At 42.1% G+C, this 23,081-nt stretch overlaps 1 protein-coding gene across 2 annotated transcripts in view; it reads left to right on the forward strand.

Annotated features, from left to right (window-relative positions):
• Positions 1 to 23,081, forward strand: part of PCGF2 (polycomb group ring finger 2) — a 718,202-nt gene that overhangs the window by 216,769 nt on the left and 478,352 nt on the right. The gene's annotated exons all lie outside the window — the stretch shown is intronic.

Raw genomic sequence — 23,081 nt, forward strand, 5'->3', positions numbered from 1 at the left:
TGTCACCATCCCTTTGGGAAAAACCTGGTTCCCATGAATTACCACATCGATGGTAGTCCACTGAACACAGAAGGTGTTATAAGGGATTTGGGAACACAGGTTGACAGCAACCTCTGTTTTGACCACCACATTGCCACTGTGGTCAGAAAGTCCTTTTATGTGGCACATCTCATTACTAAGGGTATTGCATTCAGGAAGAAAGAGGTCATTGTCTCCCCCTACTCTTCCCTCATTAGGCCAGTCATGGAGTACAATGCCCCATTTGGCATGTACCTCACTAGACGCCTGCAACAACTGGAGAGGCTGCAAAAGTACCTCACAAAGAGGATCCTAGGCCTTAAACACTTGTCCTTTGTGGGCAGACTCAGAAAACTCCACCTCATATCGCCTACTTAGAGGGGATCTCTGCAAGACTTACAAAGCCATGTCTAACCCAGTTCTGTTAGAAATGCTACATCTAAAGAAATCCCAATCCCTCCGCATCACACGCTCCAGAGAACTCAACCTCATTACCGCAATCAACTGAACAAGCTAGAGGGACAGGTTCATAACCCAGAGGCTGCCCATGCTATGGAATAGACTTCCCATACATGTCAAACAGAGCACCTCACTGACCCTCTTCAAGAGAAATCTTGATGATTGGATGGGAAATGGAAAGTTCACCCCGGGGATCACTCCAGTGGCTCTACTCGACAGAGGCACTGGGAACTAAGGTTGGATGGCATGATGCCAGGGTAATCCTGTGGGCTAGGCTTGTAAAGGCTCCAGGGCCATTAGCCTAGTATACACCTATGAACCTATTGTAGTGTATTTAATTTCCTTGTTAGCACGTGTCAGTGTGGTCTTAAGGTAGGTGGATGATTATTTCTTTTGTTGTACAATTTATTAATATAGGAGTTCCACCAGGGGGTTTTATTCCTGAATTTACAGTTATATTTAGGGCAGATGGGTACTGACTTTTCTATGCAACTGTTCAGTTGCTGGTAAAAATCAGAGGTCAGTGCAGCAGCTTTCTCAGTTGGGTCCATTTGCAAATAATTTATTTATAGGTTCATAGATTAGTACTAAGCTAACTGCCCTTGTGAGCCATTTTAAGCCTAGCCAATTATCCCTTGTGAGACTCAAACCCTGCACCTTGTGTTTGTAAGGCAAACACCTTAACCATTAGGCCACCCTCATTGATTTATTTATTGGCCTCCAAACTCTGGACCCTACCCAGTTCGGGTTTGTGAAAGGCAGATCATGCCTTCTGAACCCAATCGACTTCTTTGAGGCAGTCACTAAAGCCGTAGACGAGGGTAAGGTGGTTCACACAGCCTATCTTGACCTCGCCAAGGCCTTCGACACCATCCCCCATTCTGAAACTATAACTAAACTCACTAAACTAGGTATAAATCCCTGCGTCACAAGATGGGTTGCCAAGTGGCTCACTGACAGAACCCAAACTGTGAAAGTTGCAGACTCCAAGTCTGACTTCAAACCAGTGACAAGTGGAGTACCACAAGGTTCAGTCCTGGGACCTCTCCTGTTTGGTATCTACTTCTCTGAAGTACAGACTAACACAGAAGGCCTCTGGCTAACAAAGTTCACAGATGACTGCAAACTAGGAGCCATAGTCGAGTACCCAAATGATGTGGACATCCTACAGAAGGGCCTCACTGAGACAGATGCCTGGTGTCAGAGGCATGGGCTCAAGCTCAGTGCCAAAAAGTGCATTGTCATCCCATTTGGTAAAAACTCTGTACCCATGAACTACCACATAAACGGCAGTCTACTTAACACCGAAGGTGTGATAAGAGACCTTGGGACCCAGGTGGACAGTAGTCTGTCCTTTGATAATGACATCGCCACAGTAGTCAGGAAATCCTTCTATGTGGCACACCTCCTCACAAAAGGGTTCTCATCCAGGAAAAAAAAGAGGTCATTGTTCCTGTCTACTCGGCACTCATTAGACCCATTGTAGCGTACAATGCCCCTTTTGGAATGTACCTCACAAGACTTCTGCAGCAGCTGGAAAGGCCACAAAAGTACCTCACAAAGAGGATTACTGGCCTCAAACAGATGCCCTACACTGACCGTCTCGAAAACCTCCAGCTTTACTCTGTAGCATATTGCCTACTCCGAGAAGATCTCTGCCTAACATATAAAGCTATGTTAAACCCAGAGCTGTTGGATATGCTACACCTAAAGAAATCCCAATCCCCCCAAGCTACATGCTCTAGGGACCTAAACCTTGTCACCACAATAAACAGGACATGCTGAAGGGACAGATTCCTGTTCCAGAGACTTCCTGTACACTGGAACAAGCTACCCATCTATGTCAAGCAAAGTTCCTCATTAGCACTCTTCAAGAAAAATCTTGATGAGTGGATGGGAAATAGGAAATACACCCCGGGGATCACCTCTGTGGCTCTGCTCGACAGGGGCACAGGAAATTAACTTTCTTGGGTGGCATAAGCCAGGGAACCTTGTTGGCTAGGCTTACGTAGGCCTTGGTCTGATAGCCTAGTATCTACCTATGACATTTGTTAACCAGGTTAGTCCAGCTGGGCCAGGAGCCCTTTTTCAGTGGAGACCTGAGGAGAAAAGCTCCAGTTACAGACTAAGTATACATAACAGTTTAGTTTACAATTAAAAAAACAATTATTATTAGCAGTAAAATTTAAAGCAATTCACAGTGATAAGTTAAGAGACATAATAGGGATAAGGTCAGTAATGCTAAAAGTACAAATAATGTATAACTGATGTGGTAAGGTGTATAGCAAGTGCATGAATGGGGTGGATGGGATATCTAGAGGTATAATGTGATGTTAGAGACAAATATGTGGGAGATAATATGCTGAGAGGATTGATTGAGATTGTGGTAGAAAGGAATAGTATTGGATTGATAAGAAGTGTGCTGAGAAGTTGTATGGAACTGTGGAATACAGAATAGTACTGGAGTTAGGATCATGACAAGTACAAGTTTTGGTTCTAATAAAGTGTAGTCTGAGTTCTTTCTTAAGTTGTATAGGGTGTGTAATTGAGCGTAAGTGGGATGGGAGGTTATTCCATGCTTGGGATAGGGTGGATTTATATAGTAGTCTGCCGGGGTCTATATTACTAGCTCGAAAGCTAATTCTGTGGAATGCAAGTTTATCAACACATAAATGTCGAACGGCAGAAATGTCGATCATTACTTCCAACAAAAAACAGCGCATCAAAAAGTTTTAGTTGGCCCGAGCTATTGCCGAAAGCGCACAACACTGAACGTTTAAACGGAAATCTCAGTAAGGGGAGATTTCAGTTTACTTCAATGTTGTGCGATCTTGGAGGTGGTATATTTAAGTAGTGAGGGGTGTGGGGGGGCACAGCCTCCCATGTGGGGGGTGCAAGGGGGCTTGCCCCCTGCCTAAAACACTTTAGTTTTTTTTTTTATTTAATAATTTTTTATTAGGGTTGTTTGTTTTGTGTATAAATTGGTAATGCAGTAATTGTGGAACAGCAGATGAGGACGTTTTTACAAGTTTAGTAATGAGCTGTTGTTAGTTTTGTTACTTCACTCCAGGGACATAGTGTTGGCCAACAATAACTTTTCGATGATTCAACTTTCAATGAAGATGCGTTTTGCTAAAGATACAATTCATTATACATGTGTCGATGGACTTGCATTCGACAGCTTTCGAAGTAATAATATAGACCCGTCTGCCGATAGTTTTGTGGGTTGGTAGATGTCAAGGAGTTGTTGGTTAGAAGTACGAAGTGTGCTAATTGGTGTGTAGATGGATACCAAGGAGGAGAGGACAGGGCAGGAGGATGGTTTATAAAGTATAGAGTGAATAATTTGTAACTGAGGTAGAAGAAGTTGTTGAGGGAGTTCTACCTATTGTAGTGAGTTGAGTGTTCATAGGTTCATAGGTTCATAGGTTCGTACTAGGCTATCTGCCCTAGGGCATTTATAAGCCTAGCCAGAGTGTGTGTGGCTTTCACCACCCCTTAGGATGAGAATACTATGCCCTTTTAGGGTTTAGTTTACTGTGCCTCTGTCTAGTAGTGACACAGAGATGACCCCCGGGGTAAACCTACGATCTCCCATCCACTCGTTGAGATTTCTCTTGAATAGAGTCAGTGAGGGGCTCTGCCTAACATGGACTGGGATTTTGTTCCAGAGTGTAGGGAGCCTCTGGGTTATGAATCTGTCCCTCCAGCACGTCCTATTTATTTCTGTGTTGAGGTTTAAGTCTCTTGTTCTCGTGGCTCTGATGGATTTGGATTTCTGAGGTGGAGCATGTCCATTAATTCCGGATTGGACATGGCTTTGTACATCAGGCACAGATCACCTCTGAGTAGGCGGTATGCGACTGAATAGAGCTGGAGTTTTTTCAGTCGGGCAGCATATGACATATGTTTAAGACCCTTTATCCTCTTGGTGAGGAACTTTTGGGCTCTTTCCAACTGCTGCAGGTGTCGGGTGAGATACATCCCAAATGGGGCATTGTACTCAATCATTGGCCTGATAAGAGAAGAGTACAGGGGCACAATGACCTCTCTTGATCTAGATGTGAAACCCTTCATGATAAGGTGGGCAATATAGAAGGTCTTCCTAACCACTTTGGCAATGTGAGTGTCAAATGAGAGGTTACTGTCAACCTGGGTCCCTAGGTCCCTGATTACCTCTTCTGTACTTAATGGATTACCACCAATGTGGTAATTTGTCGGTACCTTGTTTTTCCCAAAAGGTATGACTATAAATTTTTTGGCGTTCAGCTTAAGGCCATGGCTCTGGCACCAATTATCCATTTCTATGAGGCCTCTCTGAAGGATGTTTGTGTCCGCTGGAGTATCAATTATGGCGCCCAGTTTGCAGTCTTCTGCGAAATTTGTCAGCCACAATCCTCCTATGTTTGCCTGTACCTCGGAAAAATAAATGCCGAACAAGAGGGGTCCCAGGACTGAGCCCTGTGGGACACCGCTTGTGACTGGCTTAGAGTCTGACATGGCTCCAGCAACTCTGACCCTGTGGGTTCTGTCCTTGAGCCACTTTGCAACCCATCTTGTGACATATGGGTTTACATTTAAGCTGGTGAGTTTGTCTATGATGCCCGAGTGGGGTATTGTGTCAAAGGCTTTTGCAAGGTCAAGGTAGGCTGTGTGAACTGCCTTACCCTCATCAATGGCCTTAGTGACTGTTTCAAAAAAGTCGACCAAGTTCAAAAGGCAGGATCTGCCCTTGACAAAGCCAAATTGGGTAGGATCGAATGTCTGTAGGTCCCCAATGTCTTTGTTTATGAGTTCCATAATGGTCCTCTCCATAGCTTTGCAGACCAGGCTCGTCAAGCTTAATGGGCGGTAATTTCCAGGGTCCGTAGAAGCACCGCCTTTGTGAAGTGGGACCACTGTTGCCGTACGCCACTCTTTGGGTACGTATCCTGTAGTAAGGCTAAGATTAAACAGCAGCCTTATGTGTGGGTTTAGTTCCTCTTGGAGTTCATGTAGCACACAGCCCGGGACACCATCCGGTCCCATTGATGCTGTGTTTTTAGCTTTAGAGAGGGCGGCTCTCACCTGGGCATCTGAGATGTTAGGGAGGCTACACTCTGCTGGGATAGTTATTTCTCCTTTTGGGTCTGAGGGGGGAGGAGAAATTTGCACTGAACCTGTCTGCCAGAATGTTGGCAATGTCAGTGGGTTCAGTGTATTTTGTGTCATTTTGGACTAACTTTGAGCATATCTGGGAGTTTCCACCCAGGTTTCTAACATAGCTAAAGAAGGCCTTGTGATTGTCTTTTGTGATTTTTCTCTCAAAGTTGGCCTTAGATGATTTTATGAGTGATCGTAGTTTTTTGCTAGTACTGATCAGAGATGCCTTCCCTTTTAGGGATTTTGCTCTGTCATGTAGTAGCTTCCTCCTCCTGTTGTAAAGTTTGTTTATGGCTGGGGTCCACCAGACCGGGCGCCTGCCTTTGGGGGAATGGGTCTTGGTTTTATTTGGGATTGCATGATCCATGCATTCTTGAAGGTGCCCATAGAAGGCATTTGCAAAGGATTCAGCAGTGTGGGTTGTGGTTTCCACTGGCCCAGGGGCCTTGAAGGATACCACTTCAGTCTTAAGAAGTGTGAAGTTGGCTTTTGAGAAGTTCTTCACTGTGGCCTTTTGTGCAGGGAGTGGGGGCGGGATGTGGATTTCCAGTGAGATTAATTTATGGTCTGATCTTACCAAAGAGGGATATACTTCCGGTGTGGAGCATTTTGTCCCCATGTTTGTGATGATCAGGTCTAGTATATTGTCTCCTCTTGTGGGAATGGTGACTAGTTGTTCCATTGCATTTGAGTTTATGAATTCTAGGAACCTTTGGGCTAGGGTGTTTGGGCTTGAGTAATGTTCCCAGTCTATGTTTGGGTAGTTGAAGTCTCACAAAATGATGGTATTTGGAGAGACATTCATACTCTCCAGTGTCTTCAGGAAGGCTGTGTGGGGTTCCTGAGTTTGAGAGGGTGGTCTGTTACATGCTACAAACTGTAAGGCAGTTTTGCCTATGGTTAGTTGCACCTGGATAGTCTCCGATGCTTATGCGTTGCCACTAACCTGGAGGTGTGGGTATCTTTGATGAAAATGGATACTCCCTCCTTTTGTGGTTCGGTCCAAGTTTTGGGGCCGGAAAGCATGATATGAGGTAAAACCTGATAGTGCTGGGGTGCTCTCAGGAGCCTTGAACCAGGTTTCAGTCACTGCACAGACATCGATGTTCTCCATACTGAGGAGGGCTTCGAGGGCGTGCATCTTGAGGTTTAGACTTCTGGCATTGAGCAGCATTACCCTTAGTTTTTTTCCACTTGTGTTTTCTAGGGAGGTAGGTTTGTCATTTGAGCCTTGCCTAAAAAGGCACTATGGGGGTGGCAAGAGCCTTGGCCAATATCCGGAAGCCCAGGGGTGACAGGTGCAAGCCATCCCTTGCGAAGCAGCGTGGCGTGTCAAGCATGTCATCCCAAGCAGACAGACATTGGATCCACTTAGAATGACACCAGTAATTAAGCCAATTGTTAAAACTGATCATTTTGTCTTTGTACTGCGGCATCATTCTTGGTGAGGGTAAGATGCTGCTCTGGGTCAGGGTCATACCGGCCTGGGCTACATAATCAGAGAGCTCCTCTATGTCTCTTTTCATGTAGTCCAGGGAGGTACGTCTCAGGTCGTTCACACCGGCATGTACAATGACTGAGTCATATTTGTACTTGCTGTGGAGTGACCTGAGTGCTTGTGTTATGTGGTGGATTCTAGCTCCCGACAGGCAGCTTACTGTGACCTTTTCCTTGTTCAGTCTGGTGAGCGGGACGTCAGTGTGTCTGACTATGGAGTCACCTATTACAAGTGTGTCTGGCATGTTGTTTGGCCTTAAGGGCTGTGACTGTTTAGCACATTGACTTTGTGAACTATGTGTTGCATGTGCTATGTCTTGAGGTGGTGGTTGCTTGGGTGTCTGCTTTGGAGGCCTCTGTTATTTTGGTAGATTTTTAATCAGCCTCCGAGTATGTTTTTGTGTGTTTATGTGTTTGGTTTGCAGTTGTGATAGTTCTATGTGAGACTGGGTTTGTGGTGTGCGTGGTTACCTTCTCCTCCTGACTGGTCTTGCCAGTACTGAATTGAGAGAGCTCAGCCTCCAGTTTGGCTATATAGTTGCATCTCTCGCATATATTTGTATTTGTTGGGAGGAGGAGAGGGTTGTCTGTGTACATGAGGCAATTGTAACATTGCCTCAAGATTCCCAGATTCACCAGCTGAACAGGAGAGGATGCCAGCAACTGACCCTTCGACATGCTAGAAATAGTGAAAAAGATTGCTGTGTAACTGAGTCAGAAAGGACCTATAGGGAAATGGGTACTCAACAGAATTTAGGTGAATGAAGTACTTTCTTTTGTTTAAGAGTGCTTTACCTGCGTAAAAATTGCTTTAGGAGCAAGTGCTGAGCTTTTCAGATAGAGTATAGGCTGTTTAGATTGCAAGTAGAACAGTTCTAAGGGAAAAATTGAAGAGCAGACTTGGCGGAGCCAGAAAAAGTTTAACCGGCGCTGCGCTATGCGCACGACCGTGCAAAGCTGTGCAAATGCGGATTTTAAGCAGTGAACTACAAAAGAGCTAGGAATGGTCCCAAACAACCAATTACTACAGCTTCTTGTGCTGAGGTCACTTCCCCCAAGGACAGGTAGGCTGCTCAAGGCTCCCCACTCCCACTGGTGAGCAAAGAAACTTCCTTCTATCCAAGTAAGGTAATGGACAACACAGGAACTACACCACAGCCCAGAATACGGCAATGCCAGTATACTGGTCTAAACTAGTCGAGGAAGGCGGGAAAACAAGGATTATTTTTTTGTTTTTTTTTGTAGAAACACACAGAAAATGCAGAGACAGTGATAAATTAGTTACACGGGCTAGCACACTTTAGTGGGCAGCCTCCACAGTTAAATTAAACAAACAAACAAGCAAACTTTCAATTAAATTCGACTAAATGTAACTTTAAGTGCATATTTTAAAATAAATGCAGTAATCAGTAAAAAAACAGTTCAGGCTAGTTCAAAGTAAGCAACAGAAGCTATTTCCAGTGAAAAAAAAGCAAAGATACTTAAATCCAGAAGGTAGTCGCTTTTTCGAGTTCCTTGCTGCTAGGACCACTCTGTAAACCCACGTGGAGCTTGTCTGAGCAGTATAGCCAGAAAAAAACACCCAGAGGCGGATTTTAAGCAGTGAACTACAAAAGTGTGAGGCAGTGGTGTGAGTTATGTGGGGAGTTTGTGATGAAGCTTGCTATTTTGTGGTAGGTTTGTTGGAGTTTGGCCAGAATAGTGGATTGAATATTAGTATTGGGGTGGCATAGAGAAAGGAGGGGAGAAGAAGAGCCTGTGCCAGGGACCGTCTAGCATCATAGGTCAGGAATCTATGGTTTTGGTAGAGCATACCCAGCTTTTGGTGAGTTTTTTTATACTTTGAAGGATGTGTATGTTAAATTTAAGTTCGACATCAGTGATGGCTCCTAGAAGTTTTGTGTTAGGTTGTATGGCGGTGTTATTGGAGGATGAGATGAGAAAGGTAGATTTTAGGTGAGAGAGAGTCCGTGGGAGGAATAGCATGAGTTTATTTTTAGGGTTTAGGATGAGTAGATTATCAGCAAGCCATTTTTCAACAGATAGAAAGGTGTCCTGGGTGAGAGAGTGAAGGTCAGAGATATTGTTGTAAGTGCAGATGAGAGTTGAATCATCAGCGTATTGGATTAGAGCAGATAGTTTGCAGGAGGTATGAAGTTCATTTGTAAAGATATTGAACAGGAGGGGACCCAAGATGGAGCCTTGAGGCACCCCAGTTGTCACTGGGAGGTGGGGTGAGCAGGAGGAGAGCCATCGAACAGACTGCTGTCTATGAGACAGATAACTAGAGAAGGAGGCTATGGTGGAGGGAGATAGACTGAGGCTGTAAGGTTTAGTTAGAAGTAAAGGGTGAGAGACAGTGTCGAAGGCTTTTGAGAGGTAGAGAAGACCTGATACTAGAGAGGTTTTTGTCACGGGCCTCAGCTGTTGTATGTGTAAACGGCAGGAGGGCTGTAGAGGTGCTATGGTTAGGGCAGAAGCCATGTTGGGTGGGAGTGAGGAGGTTGTGTTGGAGGAGATAGTTTAGGAGTTGTGAGTGTAGACATTTTTCCATAAGTTTGTAAAGAGGAGAGAGGATGGCAATTGGATGAAGTTTTGAGGGGTCTGTTGAGTTCCCCCCCTTTATGCAAGCGGATAGTGAAGAAGGATTTCCAAATGTCTGGTACTGTTGCTTCCTGGATAGATCTATTAATTAAGAGGGATACTGGATAGGCTATGGATTCTGCAACTAATTTGAGGAAAGTAGGTGGGAAACTGAGGAGGGAGAGCGAGTTTAAGCTTCAGAAGGAGTGATTTAATATATAAAGTTGGGACTGATTTGAAGGAGAAAAGGTTACTGATGTTCTTCGTGTTTCACTGTTGCAGTCATCACATTTGGGTTATCTGCTTGCAGTAGCCCTCAGTCAGCCTGATTAACAAAGTCTTGGGTCCTGCTTCGCTTGCTGTCTCATCTTCCATGACATCAGGTAGTCAGGGGTATAAAGCATGCAGCCAATGCTGTTACATCAGTTTTTCTTGCTGTGCGGTGCCCTGAAGCAGAAGCAGTTCGCAAGTGCCGGTCGGCTGACTTCTGAAATTTTCATTTTCGAGTTTTAGAACCGAAGTCTTCAACTAAGCTAAGTACCCCGTTGGGGAAACTTTTTATTGCTCTAAACTGATGTCAGTAAAAGTCAATAATTGTATTTCTTGTGGAAAGCAAATACCTTATAAAGATTTTCATTTGTACTGCATTCCTTGCCTAGGCCCTGACAACGATGTACCTCGCTGTCGGTTTTGTGCCTTATTGAAACAATGAACTATTCATTGTCTGTTTATTTACGCTTCTAAATATTTTGGTACTCGGTTCAATTATCCAGAAATGGCTTCGGTAAGCCACCTGACTACCGACATTCCGAAAAAAACGCAAAGATAAAGAATGAGACAGACCGCATATGTCCAAATCTGCCGACGATGCTTCTCCTAAGCTAGTCGCCAGTTCACCGGTACTTTCGCAGACCCTGATACCTGCTACTTTAGATTCGCAGGCCTCTACTGAGACCCATTCGAAGTCTGGTATGCTGCGAGATGCTTCAACTGTGGAACCTGCGGATGTCTCTACCTTGGATGGGTCCGGAGCCGCTGTGCAGGCACTGGCTTCTGAGGGTGTATTCAGGCCTACTGACTTGCATACTAAACTGATGCCATCTTCTTCTTCAAGGCCTAAAATCGATCCATGCCTAGAAAAACGATGCCCAGACCGCATGGTCAGGTCTCTGTACCTAAAAAACAAATTATAAAAATGGCTGAAGACCTTATTACTTTAATCAGGGGAAGCCAACCTTCCCCCTCTAAGAGACCTATGACTGAGTTTATTTATGATACTTCCGATCAGGATTCTGAAATTTCTGTTTCCTCTGGTGACCAGAATTTACCCTTATCTACCTATGAGGATTCTGACGCAGAGAACTCTATTCCCTCTGCCCCCCCCCCCCCAGAGGATTTCTCTTTTGGTGAAACCTTGCAAACTCTTAGGGAGCATTTTCGCTGGGAAAGCCAGGATTACTCTGACTCTAAAAAGAGGCTTAGGGATTTCTTACTCTTGCCCCAACACAGGCTTTTAGCTATCCCCCCCTGTACTGGACATTGTTGATGATGCCTTTTCGGAATCTAGCTTGGCCCCTGACTCTTTACCTCCTGCTCCCAGAAAACCTGATAGTTATTACAGGGTACCTGATTCTCACAAGTTCCTTTTTAAAAATCCTACTGCGGATCCAGAGACCATTTCACAGGGACCCAAGGGCATTAAGGCTACTACTGCCAAAAATCCTACCCCCTCTGATAGAGATTCCAAGGTTCTGGATAGATGAGGTAAGAAGGTATACACTTCTGCAACCTTGGTCATTAGGGCCTTAAACTGACAGTTTCATATGTTAAAGTATCAGCAGCATATTATTGGATTGCTTAAACAGAAAATGATGTTGATTCCTGACTGTGCTGAAAATAAAAATTTACAAGATTTAATGCATTCTGCTGAACAAGTTGGAAAACATACTTTGCAGTGTGGCTTTGATTCACTAGAGGCGTCTTGCAGAGCTGCTGTCACCGGGTCTGTAATTAGTAGGCATGCTTGGCTTAAGGAGCAGTCTTTGCCAGATCATGTTAAAGCTAAATTGCCTGGTGCTCCCTTAAACCAAGACTGCCTGTTTGGCAACAAAGCAGAAGAAGTACTTAAAAAGATGGAGGAAAAAGCTAAATCTATGCAAACTGTTAAAGATTTCCTGCAAGTACAGCCTCCCAGATTTAGTAGGCATTGGCTCTCTAAGAATTGGTCCTTTCCTGCCTCTTCCAGGCCTTCTCAGTCCAAACCCAGAACCAGCAGAACACCCAGGCTTCAGTCCCAAGGTACCACAGGGCTAAGTAGTGGGGGGCTCCCACTTCCAATGCAGGGAGTGGTAAGACTCCCCCTATGGTAAACTGTCTCAATGACTTAACTTAAAATTTTCCAAGCCCTGCCCAACTGCCTTTAGGAGGAAAGATTGCCCGGCAGGCAAAAAATTGGGAACGCATTACCCAGGACAAATGGGTTTTACATATAGTCTCCCAAGGATACAGATTCCACTTTCGCTCCTTACCAACCCCAAATGGTTGTCCAGACCTACACCCAAATCAGTGGGCAGAGGCTCAAAAGCAAATTCTCGCTCTCTTAAGCATCAGGGCTATTCAGTCTGTTCCAGAAGAGGAACAGGGACAAGGTTTCTACTCAAGACTTTTCCTGGTGCCCAGAAAAGACAACTCCTGGCGTCCTGTACTGGACCTCTCTATCCTAAACACATTTTTGGTGATTCCAAAATTCAAGATGCTAACTCTTCACCAGCTGCTTCCTATGCTAGGCAAAGATGCCTGGTTGGCAACTCTGGATTTAAAGAAAGCTTATCTGCACATCCCAATAAGGGAATCCTGCAGAAGATGCCTACGCTTCAAAGCAGGCTACATACACTATCAGTTCTCTGCACTGCCCTTTGGCTTATCTACTGCGCCCAGGGTATTCACAAAGTGCTTAACTCCAGTCATTGCATTTTGCAGGCAAAGAAATATCCAGATATATCCATACCTGGACGATTGTCTAATTCAGGCAGAAAACCAGGCCATACTATTGAATCATCTGGCGTTTGTATAGAAATTGCTAACTTCTCTGGGGTACACCATAAACGAAAATAAATCACATCTTGTACCTTGCCAACAAATTGTATTCCTGGGAGCAAGCTTGAACACAACTTCCCAGGTGGCTTTTCTCACGCCAGAAAAACAAGCTCATTCGACAGCCTACTTCAAACTACTGGCCACAAAGACACAGCTGTCTGCAAGGAAAATACTGCAAGCCCTGGGGTTCATGGCCTCCTGCATTCTACTAATTCCATATGCAAGACTGCATATGAGGAAACTACAATGGTATCTAAAAAGCCTATGGTGTCAACATTCTCAGGATCTAGAAGCAATGATTCCTATCATTCCTTGTCTACAGATAGAGTTCCTTTGGTGAGCAGACGCCTGTCACCAGAACAAGGGACTGCCATTCACTCTAACCCCTGCTGCCCGAACCCTAATAACAGACGCATCAGACTATGTATGGGGGGCTCACTTGGCAGGGAAGTGCATTCAGGGCAAATGGGATCCAAGTCAAATGCACCTGCACGTCAATCAGAAAGAAATGTTAGCTGTACAGAATGCTCTGACAGTCTTCAAGGACCTCATCCTTCCAGGGCAATTAATGGTAAAGACAGACACCACACTGTTATGTGGTACATAAACAAGCAGGGGGAACCCACTCATATCCTCTCTGCAGACTAGCCATGGCTCTGTGGAACACAGCCTTGAGCTACCAAGTGCACCTGCAGGCTCAGTTCCAGCCAGGAAAGCTAAACACACTGGCAGATGACCTAAGCAGAAATCTCATGGACCCACACGAGTGGAAACTAAAACCAAAGATATTCAACATGTTGAGAAACAAATGGGGGAGCCCAGATATAGACCTGTTGGCCTCCCCCCAGAACTACCAATTGGAAAAATTCTGCACAAGGATTCCCCACAAACAAGCTTAGAAAGTGGATGCCCTGTCCTTCACTTGGAAAAACCTATCATTTTATGCCTTTCCCCCTCTGCCTCTCCTCTCCAAGGTACTACTAAAGATCAAACAGGACAAACCAAGGACGGTACTGATTGCACCAGACTGGCCACGCCAACACTGGTACCCCCTTTTGCGCAGTGTGTCACTGCTGGCACCGTGGCACCTGCCTCAGACCCCTATCCTGCTATCCCAGCAGGAGGGCCAGATTCTGCACCCACAGCTTCAAACCCTGAACCTGGCAGCCTGGCTAATTACCTAATCTCTCCGTTACCATCCCTCAGTAAGCAAGTGTTTGGATGTCATTTTGGAGGCAAGGAGGCCTAGTACTAGAAAATCCTATGCTGAAAAATGGAAAAGATTCTGTTCCTGGAACCAAGCTCAGGGGATGGGCACAGCAACGCCCAGTTTACCTCAGATTCTTCAATACCTAACTGAGATGCTTCACAAGGGCCTTTCCTTTTCCTCCGTCCGAATTCATGCCTCAGCCATTTCAGCACCGAACCACCCCTCTTCTCTCATCCACTGCTGAAGCAGTTCCTCAGAGGGGCCAAGAACTTAAGACCACCCAGGAGAGCCCCTAATCCAGCCTGGGACCTTAACTTTGTATTGGGAAAACTCACTCTACCTCCTTTTGAGCCAGTGGCAAATACAGAGTTGAAATTCCTTTCTTGGAAAACAGCCTTCTTTTTAGCCATCACTTCAGCTAGAAGGGTATCTGAATTACAGGCCCTCATGGCAGTGGAGCCTTTTCATCATTTTTCATGCGGATAGGGTGTCCCTCAGGACCAATCCCTCCTTCATGCCCAAGGTGGTATCCAGTGTGGCCCTTAATCAGTCCATTCATTTGCCAACCTTCTTTTCTAATCCACAGAACAAAGGAGAGTGAATACTGCTCTCCTTTGATATACACAGACAACTTAGATTTTATTTGGGCAGGACTAAACCTCTCAGGAAATCTGAACAGCTGCTGGTTGCATTTGCTGCAGGGGCAGAGAGTAAGGCCATTTCAAAGCAAATCATCTCTAAATGGATAGGCCATTGTATTCATTTCTGCTATAAGCACCATGGAAAACCTACCCCACAGGGGATTAGACCACATTCAACCAGGGCTGCATCTACATCTACAGCCTTTGTCAGAGGTATCCCTACCAGGAACATCCTAAAAGCTTCTACCTGGAGTTCTGTACATACCTTCACCAAGCATTCCCATTTGCCAATTTTCTCTAAATCCAAAGCTGGCTTTGCCATTGCGGTCTTGCAGGGCCTTATAGCTGGCCCTAATGCTGTATAAACTCCTCCTCCCAACCATAGCTTTGGGAATCTACCCAAATGTAATGACTGCAACAGTGAAACACGAAGAACATAGTACAGTTGTGTACACTTACCATAAATGTAGATGTTCGAGTGTATTCACTGTTGCAGTCCTTGTTACCCTCCCTCCAGCCCCCTAACTTCTTTTGGCTATACCTCTACTTTCCTTTACTATGCTCAAAAGCCTTTTTGGTGTATTTGCTTTTTTGTTGGAGGTATATCTTTGTACTTTTATATTTAATTGCTTCCCATTAGGGGGGCACCTGACATCTGGAGCAAGAAAAACTGATGTAATGGCGTCGGCTGCATGTTTTATACCTCTACGACCTGACGTCATGGAAGAAGGGACAGCAACCGATGCAGGACCCAATACTTTGTTAATCAGCCCGACTGAGGGCTACCTGCAAGCAGATAACCCAAATGTAATGTCTGCAACAGTGAATACACTCGAACATCTACATTTATGATAAGTGTACACAACTGTACCTTTTCTAATTTGGTTCAGTGCATTAGTGTTAATGAAGTTTAGGAAGTGCTGAGTGCAACTACTTTAGAGGCGTAAGACTGGTTTGATTTTTAATGTCACAATGGTTTTGAGGTAATTTCTCTGATTAGTGGTTGGCATTGATGGGGATCTGTAGCTAACAATGAAGTAATAGTTCGATTTGTTAAGGGTGATTTTGATCTCCACAAGCTCCAAGTTATGGTTGTGGGTAATTTGATGTGAAAGAGTAGTGTTTGTAACAAATGTAGACACTCCCCACTGTTTCCCGAGGGTTTTAAGGCATTACAGGTGCTAAACCCTGGTATACAGGGAGTGTTGTTATTGCATGTAAACCATGTGTCTGTTACGAATGTGTTCAAATTGAGGAAGGGTCTCAAGTTCTGGCATTATTCTGTTTATACTCCTGGTATTGAGTAGTGCCACCTTGGTGTCCAAATCCGAGTTTGAATTTTCTATGTTGGAATGCCCATTTCGGGGGGGCTGTACCTAAAAAAGGTATTAGGGGGCAGCAAATGCTTTAGCCAGTATGCAGAAGACCTGGTATGACAGGTGTTAGCCATCCCTAGCAAAACAGGAACTTTTATTTACCTTCTCATTCTAGGCTGCCACATTCTGTATCCCCATAGAATGATACAAACTACTTAGCCAGTTGTTAAAACCAATTATCTTGTTTTTGTATCTAGTTGCCCTTCTTGGTGAAGGCAAGATGCTACTCTAAAACAGTGCCTTTCCTGCTTCTAACGTATGCATAGTAATTTCTGTCATGTCTGTCTGCATATCCTTTTGGGTGGAGCTCCTCAGGTCTTTCATTCTCAAGTGGGCTTACGGGGATAGCCAGCCAGAGCTGTTACGGCAATGGCAGAGACTAAATATTGACTTTGGATTTAAATATATCCAGTTATTATTGGATTACTTTACACCGCTCGAAGCTGAGTTGTTGAAGAAAGTGGAAGAACAATATAATTTATTAATCACTACTCATCTTTCTGAATTTTGTAAAGCAAAGATACAAGCCATGAATAGGCAACTGTCGCTGTATAGCAGTAAGCTGGAGCAGATCAAAATCAAGAAATTGAAACGAGACTGTGAGGACTTTTGCCTCGGCCGTATCTTTGTATGGCCGAGATCTCATCTAAATTCAAACAACAGCAATGAGAATATAAATCAAGTAGATATTCCTCGGGGCCCGAGTAGTGATATCCGTGTAGATTCACAGACAGATGTCCCTGATGCGAGACCACAAATAACAGATGTCCGTAATGATATATCTGCACCATCCGATACTCCAGTATCTTCATTACCTTGCAATCAACAAGGACTGATTTTTTCAAATACATCAGGTGCAAAACCTAAAACAACTGGATCAATAACCAAGTTAATGGCACCTATACCTCTAAATTTTCCCCTTCCCTACAAGGAGGCAGTACGAGCTCGATCCAACAGTCGGGGGAGAGGCAAAAGGAAACTGTCGGGAGATGTACAAGAACAGAGAAGAAGATTGAAGAAATGAACCTTACAGAAACACCCAAAGGATGTATCGGAACAGAAGAAAAAAAGAATGATGATGTGAACTGCCTGTTTTTTAATTTATCATCCAGGACTTTTTCGTCGAATGAGATGAGTATTATGAATAAGGGTATGTCCTTCATTCCTTCCCAATATAGTAACATCTCAGATACTCTGATAGGACTACGCATGTTCTGTAGGAAACTTTCCCTTAGGTTGTTATTTAAAGATAAATTGCCTGATCTGACTAGTAATGACTCTGTTTGTAGAAGGAAAAGTACCTTCATACCTCCCTTGACACACACAGTTGATTGTTTCCTGAAAACAAATGAACGAGATTTTTACCAATACTATGATAACCCTATGAAAAGGAATATTTTTGTGAATTTAAAAATGGAAGAAGTTCTTGAGCTGAAAGCATTATGTAATGATCCTAACCTTGTGTTTAAGCCAGCTGACAAGGGAGGGGGGATCGTGGCAATGGATGTAACTTTCTACCATAATTTAATGCTTAATATGCTGAAAAATGATGCCGCATATAAAGAAATTGATAAACTACAAATAACATCGTTGATACAATATGTTCATGACACATTGTATGACATGCTAATGACTAGATCTATTGACAAGCCCTTATATGATTTTTTGCTAATAGAACTTCCTCTGATTCCCATTATAAAAGGCTTGCCGAAGCTGCATAAAGATAAGTTTCCACCACCCTTACGTCCTATTGTGTCAGGTGACCACTGGGTAACATATAATGCATCCACATATATACAGACTAAATTAGGAACTTTAGTGAAACAAGTACCTACGATACTTCTTGATTCCTTTAAGCTTTTGGATGATCTTAAATCAAACATGGTAGCTGATAGACTGACAAATGAGACCCTATTAGTAACCCTGGATATTGAAAGCCTTTTTACTAAAATTCCAAATGAATATGGTATTGATGCAGTAAGAGCCCACATGATGCAAATGGGCATTGAGAATGGTGAGACTATGAACATATGCTGTCTATTAGATTTAGTCTTGAATAATAATGTTTTCCTTTACGACGGTGTGGCGTATGCACAGACATGGGGGGTTGCCATGGGCACCCCCTGTGCCAATGCCTACGCCAACCTTGTCGTTTTAGAATGGGAAAAGGAATACATCTTCCAGGATCCTAGATTTAAGAATGTCATACTATATAGACGTTTCGTTGATGACATTCTATTGTTATGGAATGGAGATGAAAGTGGCCTCATTTCATTTATTAGTTATATGAACAGCGTCACTTCATTTTTTAAATTTAGTTATGACATCTCTTGCCACAGTATAAACTTTTTGGACATCAACATTAAGAAAGTTAATGAATGCAAGTTAGCAACGACACTCTACAGGAAATCCTGTTGGAGGAATGGGATCCTCCATTATGACAGCCTACACCCACGACATATCTTTTGTAATATAGTAAAAAATCAAGTAAGTAGGATAAATAGGATCTGTAGTGATAAGTTGGATGCATTAGATGTCTTAACTACCCAGAAGAAATATTTCATAGATAGGGGTTACCCAACAAAATTGATAGATGAAATATGTGAACCCATATCTACCAATATGCCATCACAAACTAAGAAATTCTTTAGTTACCAAAGATCCACTAAGAACCCAACCAATATTTTGACCTATGATATAAAATTTACTAATGATGTACAATATTTAACTGAAATAGTGAAAAGTAACTGGAAGATCTTACTCTCAGATCCATCTATTTCAGAAGTTGTTAATGGGAGACCAACTTTCAGATATATAAACTGTATGAATCTGAAAAGACTTCTATGTAAGGAGAAATTAATCAACACATCTATTGATATAAGATCCCACATGAAGACAGGTACCTTTCCATGTGGTAAATGTTCCTTTTGTGGATACATCTCAAAAAAGCAGGAGCCTTCTCTTCAAGGTACCCAACTAGATATAGTATCCACGTTCTATGCAAATTGCAATACTAAGAACGTGGTCTATTTGGCAAATTGTACATCTTGTGAGGCTTACTATGTGGGTTTGACCTCTCGGAGGCTAAGGGATCGAATTTATGATCACATATATAATATTAGAAGGAACAATCTTAATAATGCTTTGGCACTACATTGTAGCTCTTATCCTGAGCATAGGTTTTCATTTCAGGTACTGCAGATAGTTGAGCATAATAGGAGGGAGGGCGACCATATGAACACCTTGGAAAACTTTGAACTAAGATGGATTTTAAGGCTAAAGGCTCACATACCACCAGGTCTGAATACAATAGTCAATCTTCGTCCAGCTTTAGTAGGACCTAGTTAATATTTGGACCATAACTTAAATGGTTGTTCCATTTCTTTTCTTTTAGTCTCCCCAGTTCTCAGCTTCTCAGCTTTTAGCTTGGCTATGTTTAGTATGTCTATCTGTATTTAATGGAAATACACTTTCTTGTTAAAGATCTAATAGTAGTGTCCAATATGACAGGATCTGTACAAACTCAAAATGCTGAAATGGTAAAAAATCTTATAATATCATGACCATTCAGTATATAATCTGCTTATGGTCAATATGAACACCATATAGTAATATGCCATTCCTTCTAAAAACTTCTAAGGATATCATGCGTATATCTGTTATAACAGAACTCACATGAGTAAGAGAGCTTTCTCTCATATTAATCATTGACTGTCATTTTCTATTATATCCGACCTAATATAAAAATTTTTTCCTTTGAAAATATATGGGGAATTTATATGTATTACAGTCTCCTGGAACATTAATTTGAATGTCTAGTTTAGACTGTGATGTAGTGAAACGCATCACGCTAAAGTATTCTCCCTGAAATAATTATTCCCGATTTGACTAAGAAGTAAAAAGAGATACTTTAATAATACTGGGTCAGTCAGCTTTTTGATAACATATGAATGGCTAATTATGTATGATTCACCTGCTGTAAAATTAATACTATTATAATATTTTTGTCTTTGCTCTTATTGTTTGTAATATAATTTTAAGCCTTTTTATTTAATGTGAAACTCATTCTATTGTCTATAAATACATTAGTTCGTTGTTTTCCAAATTATGTTTTTTATTAGTTTAACGTGTGCATATTTTTAATGGCACTATGTATATGAATGAAAATTTTTTACTAATGAATTTTGTTAATGACTCTCAGCATGGTCTTCGCTAAAATTCTTTATGTGGTTGTTCTTGCATGACTATGCAGCCGCATATTATATATGTTATATTTTATTAATATATATAAATAATTGTCTTGGCGACTTAATTAATATAGTTTCAGCTAGCTGTATTCGCGTCTTTTTGTCATTTGTTATAGCGATTCTTATACTATGTATCTTGATCTGAGCTTTTTAGATCCTATAGCTGTGGATTGTTCATCTAATATATACAAATTTAGGGTGAAAACAAAAGGTTGATCTAAGGGACAGGACTATTTATTTGTAATGCGGCACATTTAATAATGTTTATTACTTACATAAGGCTTTATATGCTTGCTTTATTAACATTATTATCTAATATTGTATATAGCCTTATGGTTCTGTTCGTAGAATCTGCTTATAACTAATACAGCCTATTCAGTGATACTTGCAGATATGACACTCAGATATATGTGTATAATCCTTATATATAAATAGGAACACTTGGCTCCCGCCTTATTCTTACTTTTTAATGACACTTTTGCAATGGTATATTCTTTACAATGATGATTAGTTAGAAAGAGACTGGGTACCGTTTAAGTATTGACTAAGGCAAATATAAATGCCTTTGTGAATGTCATGTTCCTGCAATGGATATTTAAGCCTATATTACTTTTAGTGCCTTTAAACACTGATTATCTAGTAATGGCTGACTTAATTATATATTTTAGATTATGCTTATTATGCTTAGAGTCTTGTTTTTAACAAAATGACAAATGAATTGTAAATGAGTTTTTAGAATTGCTGATTTAACTTTTGGGAATAATGAATGGAAAGTACTACTTTATCAACAGCCCTATTTTTCCAAAAATGGGCATTATTTCCTGCTAAGCAGGCTTGTACTTATCAATTACATTCTAAATTAGGGGACATTTGCATATGTTGATATGAACTCTTTGCTACTCTACCAACAGCCCTATTTTTCCAAAAATGGGCATTATTTCCTGCTATGCTGAATTGTACTTAACTAACTATATTTTTAATTAAGGGGCATTTATATATGCTGATACGAACTTTTTGCACAAATTTGGATATTATTATGCTGCTGAATTCATGAATTATGTCACTATGCTGCTTGTTTTAATACTACATATATTATGTTTGGAACGGACATTTAGATGCTGATGTTAGCAAACTAATAATGTAGATGAACTTAATTTAATTTAATTAGCATGTTAATTGAATTATTGTAGATAAAGCATTAGTATAAAAGAAGTTGGTGGTTTTGAAAGAGTGTAACCTGATGAAGCGCAATCCTATTGCGTGAAAGCGCTTGTTCCTGTTTTTACTTTTGCCATTAAATGCTGTTTGACTCAATTCGTGGTGGTTTCAAGCAATTTCTTCACCATTGCAACTACTTTAGAGGCGTAAGACTGGTTTGATTTTTAATGTCACAATGGTTTTGAGGTAATTTCTCTGATTAGTGGTTGGCATTGATGGGGATCTGTAGCTAACAATGAAGTAATAGTTCGATTTGTTAAGGGTGATTTTGATCTCCACAAGCTCCAAGTTATGGTTGTGGGTAATTTGATGTGAAAGAGTAGTGTTTGTAACAAATGTAGACACTCCCCACTGTTTCCCGAGGGTTTTAAGGCATTACAGGTGCTAAACCCTGGTATACAGGGAGTGTTGTTATTGCATGTAAACCATGTGTCTGTTACGAATGTGTTCAAATTGAGGAAGGGTCTCAAGTTCTGGCATTATTCTGTTTATACTCCTGGTATTGAGTAGTGCCACCTTGGTGTCCAAATCCGAGTTTGAATTTTCTATGTTGGAATGCCCATTTCGGGGGGGCTGTACCTAAAAAAGGCATTAGGGGGCAGCAAATGCTTTAGCCAGTATGCAGAAGACCTGGTATGACAGGTGTTAGCCATCCCTAGCAAAACAGGAACTTTTATTTACCTTCTCATTCTAGGCTGCCACATTCTGTATCCCCATAGAATGATACAAACTACTTAGCCAGTTGTTAAAACCAATTATCTTGTTTTTGTATCTAGTTGCCCTTCTTGGTGAAGGCAAGATGCTACTCTAAAACAGTGCCTTTCCTGCTTCTAACGTATGCATAGTAATTTCTGTCATGTCTGTCTGCATATCCTTTTGGGTGGAGCTCCTCAGGTCTTTCATTCTCAAGTGGGCTCCCACTGGCTTAAGGGATCATAGGGGCCTTGTGGAATCACAGATCCTGGCACCAGACAAGCAGCCTACAGTCGCCCCGTTGTTGTTTGGTCTAAATATTCTAACTCTGAGACCACACAGCAGTGGGGGATAAGGAGAAACTTCCTAAACCCACGGGTCTGTAGTCTTGCTGTTAGCAGTAGGTAAAGTTTTCAACAAAATGCAGAGTTGACAAAACAAGGCAACTGATTCCCATTTCAGTGAAATCCTGATGAATCAGTAGCATGTCTTTCATGTAATGTGCCAAAAAGAAATTTAGCTTGCAATATAAACAGTACATGTTTAGAATTCACAATTGTGTCATGAAGGTTTAGTGGGCTTTTGAGAGGAAAATGCAGGCCAGAAACCTTGGAAATAAAATGTGTTTTACTACAACTCCTGTGCAGTTAAATATTCATATGTTAGCACAGATGACAAAGGTAAGGAGTTTTTGTGTGATTTATTGCGCACGGCATTTGGAACATACTTAACATCACATAGCTGTCTGTTTGGTTACTAATGACAAATCATCACTTCTTTTTTTTTTTTCTTTGTGAGACAGCATTTTCTGCCCAGTAATCTTTTAGAACCAATATTTCTGAATTAAGTCACTGAGTAGCCCTGATGAAGAACCTCTTGCTTTGAGGCTACAAAGCTAATC

This window comes from Protopterus annectens, chromosome 13.part0, assembly GCF_019279795.1.
Source record: "Protopterus annectens isolate FY-2018-M chromosome 13.part0, PAN1.0, whole genome shotgun sequence".
Lineage (NCBI taxonomy): Eukaryota > Metazoa > Chordata > Ceratodontiformes > Protopteridae > Protopterus > Protopterus annectens.